Raw genomic sequence first — 9607 nt, forward strand, 5'->3', positions numbered from 1 at the left:
CTGAGACAAAGGCTGCACCTGGTCCCAGTTCGTCCACAATGCAGCGCACATCTGTTCCCTCAGCCCTGACCCCACTCCACCCCCAAACACACACACACACACACACACACACACACACACACAAAATGCAACAACATCTAGCACTTGTAAAATACATCTTTCTACAGTGAGTTTTTTTTATCGCGATAACCTCATAACTATCGACCGGGTTTGAGGAGTGAAGTTCTGTAGTGTCGCGTTACTAAACGTGAAGAAGTGTGCCCCGATGGCTCATTGCAATAAACCTAATTTGTATTGCTCCCTCGGGACCAGCACTTACCGACTATTGGCTTTGGTGAGGGCTGTTCACTTAATCATTCGTACTTAAGACACAAGATACTTTTTTACAATGTATGGCGCCGCAACATTGACTTGCTAATTTATTACATTAAATTCACGTTTTTTTCAATGTATTTATTTACACTTAAATGAGCATGAGAGTAAGTGATTGCCTTGTCTTGCTGAATATACGTTTACATTGCTTGAAAATCCATATTCGCTTATTTTGCATAAATGAACTAGGACCGTTTTTGTGCTTTGTGTCACGTTCAAGCACGATAGGCAGCTTCATGTAGACCCTATTATAGATCAGCCAGGAGTTCTTGACAAGCCTCAACAGGAACACGTCTGGAAGTGAGTGGCGCCAGAAATTGTCTGCAAACGAAACTGGGGACACAAACAAGGAGCCAATGGGCCGGAGGGAGCTGGGACTAACAAGGAAAAGAAAGCACTGTTTTCAATTGGTTTCATCAGAAAGGCTAGCCTGGTTGTCAGACTCTGAGCCAAGCTGTTTTTCTTGGCTCTCATTACCACCTTCCAGCCCCGTAGACTAGCTACATATTTGGACACGGCCCAATATCAACAGTGGGTTCCTCGCTCGGCTATGGAACGAAATGGGGAGGTGGCGGCGGGGTTGACGCTGAAAGCAACAGAAAAGACGTCTGTGCGCAGAGGGGAAGGTGTGGAAAAGTTCGGGGGTTGGTCAAAGATTAATTGGGTGAAGGTACAAAGGAGGGTACACCAGGAAAAAAAAAATCTTTAGTGTCACCAACTTGAACTTTAGAAGTAAAAGGACGGCAGGACCAGCCCTTGAATGACCTTGTCACTCAACGGGATGATTGCAAAAACACTGCACTGCACAAGTGACCCAGTGATGGAAATGTACTTAGCGGCAGTAAGAGTAGAGGGGGAAAAGACAGGGAAAACAAGAAACTTGTGCAGACAGACTCCAATAAAAATCGTGCATGAGCCGTAAAATGTGTGGTAGGACGCTAAAAACGGTGGCAGGAATGCATATTGGCATAGGATGTTCACCACATGGAGAGCACTAGCTTCATAGGCTCGATATTCATACATTTTGAGTTGATTTGCTAAACAATGCTGGACATTAGGAAAAGCTGTTAGCAATTGCTCTGTCGATATTGATGTTTCAATCGCGTAACGCTATTGCAACCTCTTAGGTCATCCCGAACTTTTTGCGATGTTCTCGAAAAATAAACACAATCTCCGAGTAGTTGCATGTGGGTTTTGTTCTGGGCTTCCCTGCGACTAGGTCAAAAAATGTTTTGTTATTTCGAGTGGCATAAACTTTCGACATATTTCCGTGCTTACGTCACCCACAGCTGGGCCGCGGAGAATGGAGCAAAGTCAATGTGTGTCATCGCTCTTTTAGCGCCTGGATTGGCCCTATTTACCAGGTGTCCGCTGTTTGGGGAGCCAGAGGACACTTAGTTTTTTTGTTTTTTTTTTATCCCAGAAGGAACACACACGAACGCCGCCGCACACCTGTGAGGGAGCGCACACTTGGCACACAATGAACAACATCTGTGACATAACGGGGACAAGTCGGACCTGTCAATCAACATCTCCCTCCAGCCACAAGAAAAAAAAGAGAAGACTGGCACATTCGCAAACTCTCCCACAGCAGCTCAGGCCAGGAGATTATCTGCCTATCCTGTTACAGGCCTTCGCACCTCAGCGTGACTAATTGGTTTGCTTGCCCGTCAGTCAAAGAAAAGACCTGTTATTTCTCACAAAGATGTTGAGTAAATGTTTCTAATAGATGTATGAAAAGCAGTGTTGCATCCTTTGTGAAAATGTATTCAAAACTAAATTGATTTGTGGTTAAAGTTTAACAAATTGTGCACAACATGATGAGCTAACACCAACTATGACAGAGGTTCTCGTCACACAAAGAGCCAACTAATAAAATCTTTGACGTTAAAAGTAGGGCTGCGCCGATCCGACATCGGAGCCGATACTGGAAAAATATGTGATACTGAACCAATACCAGTTTTGGCTCTCAACGCTTTAAAAACACAACTTTTACCACCTAAATCTACGTGAATATGGGCATGCTGCATTTCATTGTAAAGCTAAGAACCTGGAGAATTCAATCACTTCTTTGATCACATTGCAAAATTCTGCGGTTATCAACAGCATGCTAAAGCCAGCGTGCTAATACAAACAAACACTAATCAAGGCTGAAACTATGATAGAAATACCAAAAGTAGAATAATAAAAAGCCACTGCTGAAGCCGAGTAGTTTAAGAAATAACTGATCAAACATATTTGTTATGATCAGATCACTTCATGTGAGTTGTTTAAATTAATGTCATATACCCCAGGATATTTAGTGTAGAAAAGTCATCCATGTTAAATGTTTATCCATGACTTTATATGATTCATAATTAATCTGTAGCATGAATAAAATATGACTTTATTGATCTTACAATGGAGAAGAGTCAATAAAATCAGAGAAAGCCACTTTTAAGAAAGTCTGTTGAAATCGGAAAGGCCAAAAGCTGGATCGGTGCATCTCTACTTCCAAGATCCACCAGGTCTGGATAAGGCTACACTCACCAGATCTACAAAGTATGCAAAATAGACCAAAATCTGATAAAGTTGTGCCTAAACTGGGTGTGTACCATGTCTACATTATTACCAAAGCATAAACGAATAGCCCAGGGACCACCAGTGTGAGAACCTTTAAGGATTTACAACAATACGGGTCTAAAACTATAACAGAATCTGACAAGTTATGGGGGGAAAAAAGACACTTTCCTTGTCTGGGCATCTATGAATTCTATGAAATCTCACACAACACACAGAAGATATACGACAAACCCGTCTCTCACCTGACAGCAAGGACGTTACAGCCCCCTTGACACATAGAAGATGTATGGTATGTGAAATATCTCGAGGTTAAGGCTGGCTTTTCCCTTCTATAGCGCTAGCAATGTAGCAAAACACTCCAGGACACATAAATACACGGATTGGCCTTGTACGCGGCGGGAGTCTATAAAACATAATACAAACTTGTAGACATGAGAAGACAATGAAACAGCCGCTCGGACTGGCCCGCTTCAAACCAGGTGTCACGGGCCCTAACAGACGAATGGCTTTGGCCCGGTTCCAACCAGATGTGGCTATCATCACGGAGTCAAGCGAGCCGACGCTGGAGACATGTGGACCGCCCTCTCGCAAGATGGGAAAGTGATTTGTTTTTTGGACTTTCCTTGGAGTTTACTGTATGTGTAAATTCTTGAGCTAATCTTCCATTCTCGGGTTTCGGGGGGTTTGTAAGATCAGTAAGGTAGTACAGTCGAGTGTTCAACAAAGCCAGTGGTATGAAAAGACCGTAAGCGCAACATCTGCTGGGAAGACGAGATACGCGAAACAAAGAGACCAGCTGGGGACGAACAACAATGCAGCAGAAAGACGGAAGGAGAGGTTGTCATCGCGCACGTCTTACAACACACGGATATATTTAAGGCAGCAACGAATTATGTGGCAATTTAGCTTTTGCAAACGTGTTTCCTTGATTTTTTTTCCCCCCGAACTGGGATTCCAAAGAGGAAAATGTGCTTAAATGACCAGAACAGACAGTTTGCAAGGCAGAAGCAGCGCCACCCATTTCTTTGTCCACCCACGTACAGCTACAACACAGACACAGACTTGCCCTTTAGGTTTTTAACATCTGAAAGTAACAGTTGTTTGGTAAGAAATGTGCATGTTTAAGCTTTCGATAACACCCCCCCCCCCAGAGTTTTCCAGCATTTAACATTTTGTCGAAGTAAATAAACAGCTTCCGTATATTACGCCTTTTCGACTAAACCGACCCCATCGAAGTTATGACTATATGTGTCTGAGCTTGCTGAATGGAAAAAGACACAAAAACTGTGAGACTCCACCTCTGATATGACTACAAAATCCGCAAATGCTTTCCGTTCACCTCCTCCGTCTAATTGAAATACGACTTCACCCACTTGACAGCTTCCAGGGGTCATCGTTTAGCTCTTAACCATGCACCCACGCACTCATAGCCTCTTTGTAAATAAGGGCCTTTGCGTGGGTCAGCGAGCATGTCTGGAGGGCCGCTGCGGGGTCATCGTACCCTCCCTCGAAAGCAATGAGTCACTCATCGAGCAAAACAACAAGTAGAAGAGAAAGCCCCCACACGGAGTAAGCAAAGTGCACGAGAAGAGGTTTATGCAGGAGATACAAGATCACAACCGCCAAACATTTCTGATGGAAAAGACCTAAACCGAAACGAGAACAAGGGAAGAGTCATTTGAGGAACATTTGTTTTTATATTATATAGCAAAGACAAAGACAGAGATATCGCACAAGGAATTGCAGCTATTGAGAGTTGCTCATTGAGACAATACAAAAATGCGATTAATCCTGCAGCCTGACTTCTACTGCAACAAATGCAGACATATAACCTTTCATTGAACCCCTGGGGCCACATATCACACAGGGCTCGCCAGTGGAACTAATAGACCTCTTCCTGAACGCATCTCTGAAGGCAGCTGCAAGTGTTTGTGTGTGTCGGACAAGGGGAGCCAGTCTATGGACGTATTCTTCACATATAAAAGCATGAGTGAGCGCAGGTCATGCTTGTCTGTCTCGCTATTTATTGCTACACTCTCCGGGCCTCGAGAAGTTCACAGCTGGGAGCGGACTCGCGAGGAAGGGAAAGCGCTACAACGCGAGAATGATTGGAGACGCAGACACCGTGTCTCGCAGACACCTGGTTTACACATGAGCCCGGAGTGTGGCGGCGGAGAGCCCGACACTTCAAAGGCGGATGAATGGGCCCGCTGGATGTTGCTAAATTAATAGGAGGAGGAAAGCAGTTTAGCATGGGTTTACAATATGGGACCTTAACACATTGCGAACAGGAGAACTGCTGATGCAAATCTGATGTAATGATGAATCCCCTTTGCATGTACAGTAGGTGCAGGATAATTACATGTGAATAACACGGATGTTAAAAGTGAATCGCAAAGGCTGCAAATGGCAAATCACTAGGGCTGCAACTAACGATTATTTTGGCATCGATTAATCTATCGAATATTTTTACGATTAATCGATTAATCGCTTGGCTGTGAATGGTCTAGGAAAATTGGATTAAAAAAAAAAATCACATAAAGCTAAAGTGGATCCGCTTGAGGACATGTTGATGGAGGAAACTTGAAGTAAATGTTTGTTGGAGGCTCTTGGCGCTAATTCTGCTTCTGATTGGACGAGACACAGACGGATATTTATGACATTTCCAATGTACACAACACCACAGACACTTACTATGAAAAACAAAGTAGGTTTTCATCAAAAAAACTACACTTTCATGTCATTTTTCCTCTATTTGAGTCTGTGTGGACCAGAAAACGATTAATCGATTACTAAAATAGTTATCGACTATTTCAATTATCGATTAGTCGTCGATTAATCGATCAGTCGTTTCAGCCCGACAAATCACTCTCTCTCCATGAGGCCTTATCATGTTTAAGACCTGCAACAAATGTGTTCAGATTCACATGATTCTTGTAGTATTTCATCCTGTTATTTCAAATAATAAAGCTCCCTAACATGCTTTAAAGATGGAACTGGCTCTTTTCCACAACATCCAGTCAGTCTGACCTCGACAGGCTGACAAAGCGTGTCTGCCAATCTGCACCTTGTTCCTCCAACCGTCACTAATCACTCACTGCACATAAGACGAGGTGCAACAGTCGGTAACGTCGCCATCATTTGTCAAATCAAGGTGCTAAATCACTCTACGAGAGGTCGCAGCATGTGCTGAAGTCGAACAAGGAGCGATCTCTCCCCCTAAGCCCTGAACAAATCGAAGTGACCGCAAGAATAAACATAATGCTGTGGCTGGTTGTCAGGAGCGTGACAGTGTCCAGCAGACCAGACAGGGGGCTCTTGCACATGAGACAGCGCAGCCTACACTTAGTCGCTCCATATCTCCCCAACGGGCTGGCCTGGTGCACTGTGATGCTAGCCAGGTCACTCTGCCTATTCTCTCCCCTAGCACACCTCCCCGCGCAGTCAGACAAATAAACATAACTCTCCTCGGAGGAAAAGCTCGCCCATATAAAGCCAAATGGGTTGAAACATGACAGCATGATTTCTTACCAACAATAGAGCCTTGTGTAGAGCACATTCGTGACTTAAGCGCTTCACAATGCTCATTCACCCCTCAGTCAAGGTCGACGCTATGTTGCATTTTAAGCCACAGCTGCCCAGGGGCTAGTGCTCCAGTCCAGTCAATCTGCGCCAATGGCCTCAAGACCCAACTATAGCAGTGATTCTCAACTTGTGGGTGGGCAGAACCGGTTTCAGCGATGCTTTCCCATATTTATGTCCAGGAAAAGTATAGAATCACTACTTGAGTCTGTTCAAATGACTGTCAGGTTGTTTTGATCATGATTCCAGCTTTTTGACGTATTTAATGCTTGTTCAAGAACATTTTTGGAGGAAAAGACAATATTTTACCTTATATTTCACAAGTGTAAGTTGTGTTTAGGTCATGTCATCCCAGGGTGACTGTGGGTCCCGACCACTGACCTATATTAGTACGGCTGCACAATTAGAGAAATACTTAAATATAATAAACAATGATTGTCTTGCATGTTTTTAGTAAACCTTTCCAACACAGCAAGGCCAATGTGTTTTTTTGGGTTTGTTTCATCAGAGTGAGTTAAAACACCATTTACAAAACATGAAATCCGATTAAAACAGAGATAAATTCTGAAAATCCTGACAGAAATTGAACTTTTGCTCTTTATATTTTCGGCTGTTTTGAAATAAAATGTGGAAATCTCAGTCAGAAGGAAGAACTTATTTCAATAACAATATTTTGGTGGTATATGTGTAGCCCTAACCAACAGTCACGTAGTCACACAATTCGCGTAGGTACTGAACTATAGTCACTATTTTGAGCCACTGCCATTTCAAAGCTTGATTTCGATGCTTTGCTTTGGTGACACTTGCGACATTACGCGCACAGACTCGTCTCCACTTTCCCACCAATGTCGGCGTGTTGTGCAACATGCGTCCCCGGCGTGAACGACAGACACAGCAGCTTCCCTCCTCCCCTCTCCATATGTCTGGGATACTGTACGACAGATGCACATGTCTTCCCTTTACCTACTTTCTTCTGCTCGGCTTGCCATGTGGAAAAAAAAAAAACTGATTACTATCTGGGTAAGTGACAGCTGAGGAAGTTCAGCCCGGCGCGCACATATGGAGCCAATCACACTCCTGAGGTTTATTTATCTGCTGGAGGTAGCGCCTTTTTGATCTCGGGGAAAAGAGAGAAGAGGGGAAAAAAAAAAAAAAAGTTTCCACCGTTTTAATCATCAAATCCAGGTGTGTGGGGGGATCAAATGCGCCAAAAGTGAAATTGAGATTCAAAGTGTGACAGCAGAAAAGCAGAAGGCAGACGCGCGCTCCTCTTTGTTGTTGTTGTTATTGAGTTATTGCAATACTTTCACCCAGCAAGGTCAAAGTGGAATCAAATCTTAGCAATACAAACTAAAACAGGAAAGCCAGCCCCCACACGCTCCCCGAAATGGTTCGAAAGGGAAATGTAAACAGGCTGTAAACAAAGCACGCCGAAATCTTTAAAGTTTAGCAGCGCGCACGCCACGGACATCCATCCTGCGATTCTTATGAACACCTAGGGTAAAGTGAAGATGGGATTCGGCGGCACTGGCGCAGACACTGACCACAAACAACAACAATGCAGGATCACCACCTAAAGTTAGTTGCCCCTTTTTACGTACCTCCTCTCTAGTAGAGTCCACTCGTGAGTCCCGGGTGAGAAACAGCTGCGCGCTTTCTTATCCTTGTTCCCTTTTTTTTCTCCTGTGACTCCACGCCTTCATATGTCAGGCATGTGTTTGCATTCCCACATATGCGAGCTCCAGTGTGGCTAGAGCCCGAGCCAGAGAGAGCGCGCAGATGGCACCCAGATGGAGCAAGGACAGCTAACCCGATCCGAGCCCGTGCGCCAGTCAATCTTCGTCTCTATGTCTCTCTCTTTCTCTCTGTCAGTTTTGCTGTGTTCTCTGACTGCCCTTCACAAAGATGTCTTCTTGATTGTGGCTTCTTTTCTTCGCTCTCTCGTTGTCGTCTGCGTCTCGAGACTTGCCTCCTCTCCTGATGCTTGCCGTGTGAGTCCGTGCGCACAGGACGCGCTCGATCCCCCCGCCGATCTCACGGCTCTGGCTCCGCCCTCGTTTTCCCACACACTGCTCGGCGCTTTCGTGACGTCACCGCACCACACAGACACACACGCGCACGCACACACAACCCCCCCCCCCCCCCCCCCCCCCTCTCCCGTAGCCCCGCCTCCTCCGTGGATTCCAGCCAATAATGAAGCGCTCGCTGCCTCTTGATTCAAAACCTGCGCTCACCGACAATGGACCCTACAATTAACATAACTAATTGCTTTGGCACCTAAAGGCTAAACAAGAAGCCGTGCCAAGGGGGACAAAAGCGTGTGCGCAATGCGACGGGGGGGTCCCATGCGCAACTCAATCCCCCAACCCCCTCAAGAGAAACGGGGAACTCTCTAAAAAAAAAAAAAAAAATACATGGATGATACATGTGACTCCTCGCTTAATGGCACATGCGTAACTTCTATCTATGATTTATAACTAGCTTATAACTCCGGTCCAGCCTTACCCACATCTTCTTAACTGGAGTTTGCAGTTTATAGGCTACAGTGTGATGCCTCATTTGAAAGCTAAGAACTACAAAACTGATCGTAATGTTTTTGTTGTGTTTTTAGCAGTTTTTTTGTCGCATTTTTTAAAGCAGTACTAAGTAACGTGTTTACCTTAATAAATCCTTTCCGTAGTCCCTCTGGGGGTAATACAAGTGTTTATGGGATGAGTGGAGGGTCTTTCATCTCTCCCTGGTGTCTCTGACCAGAAAACCATGTTTGCAACTTGACTGCCACCGGTCCGGAGCAACCAATACACACTAATGGAATCACAAAGAAGAAGCTAACATGCTAACGGGCAAAGCTAACTGCGGGCTAACGTCACTTTAAACAGTATTTACAGCCAGGTTTGAGTGAAAAAAAATATTTCCATTGTATAACTGGATGCACAGTAACCCTCTCTCCCTTCGCCTTTCCTGTCAGCGTAGTATTTACTCTCCAAGACAATTAATAAGTAAAAAAAATCGTAACTTGCTACTACACCTGCAGTTGCGCTTATGGCCTCTAGGGGGAAGAGTTACTTAGTACTGCTTTAATTGTCCATGA

At 44.6% G+C, this 9607-nt stretch overlaps 1 protein-coding gene across 1 annotated transcript in view; it reads right to left on the reverse strand.

The window, feature by feature from the left end:
- cbfa2t2 (CBFA2/RUNX1 partner transcriptional co-repressor 2) overlaps positions 1-8508 on the reverse strand; it is a 35798-nt gene extending 27290 nt beyond the window's left edge. The window contains exon 1 of the mRNA XM_079579277.1: positions 8118-8508. The gene's annotated coding sequence lies outside the window, so the exon portion shown is untranslated. The remainder of the gene's footprint in view (positions 1-8117) is intronic.
- Between the last annotated feature and the right edge of the window lie 1099 nt (positions 8509-9607).

Source organism: Gobius niger, assembly GCF_951799975.1.
Source record: "Gobius niger genome assembly, chromosome: 20".
Classification (NCBI taxonomy): domain Eukaryota; kingdom Metazoa; phylum Chordata; class Actinopteri; order Gobiiformes; family Gobiidae; genus Gobius; species Gobius niger.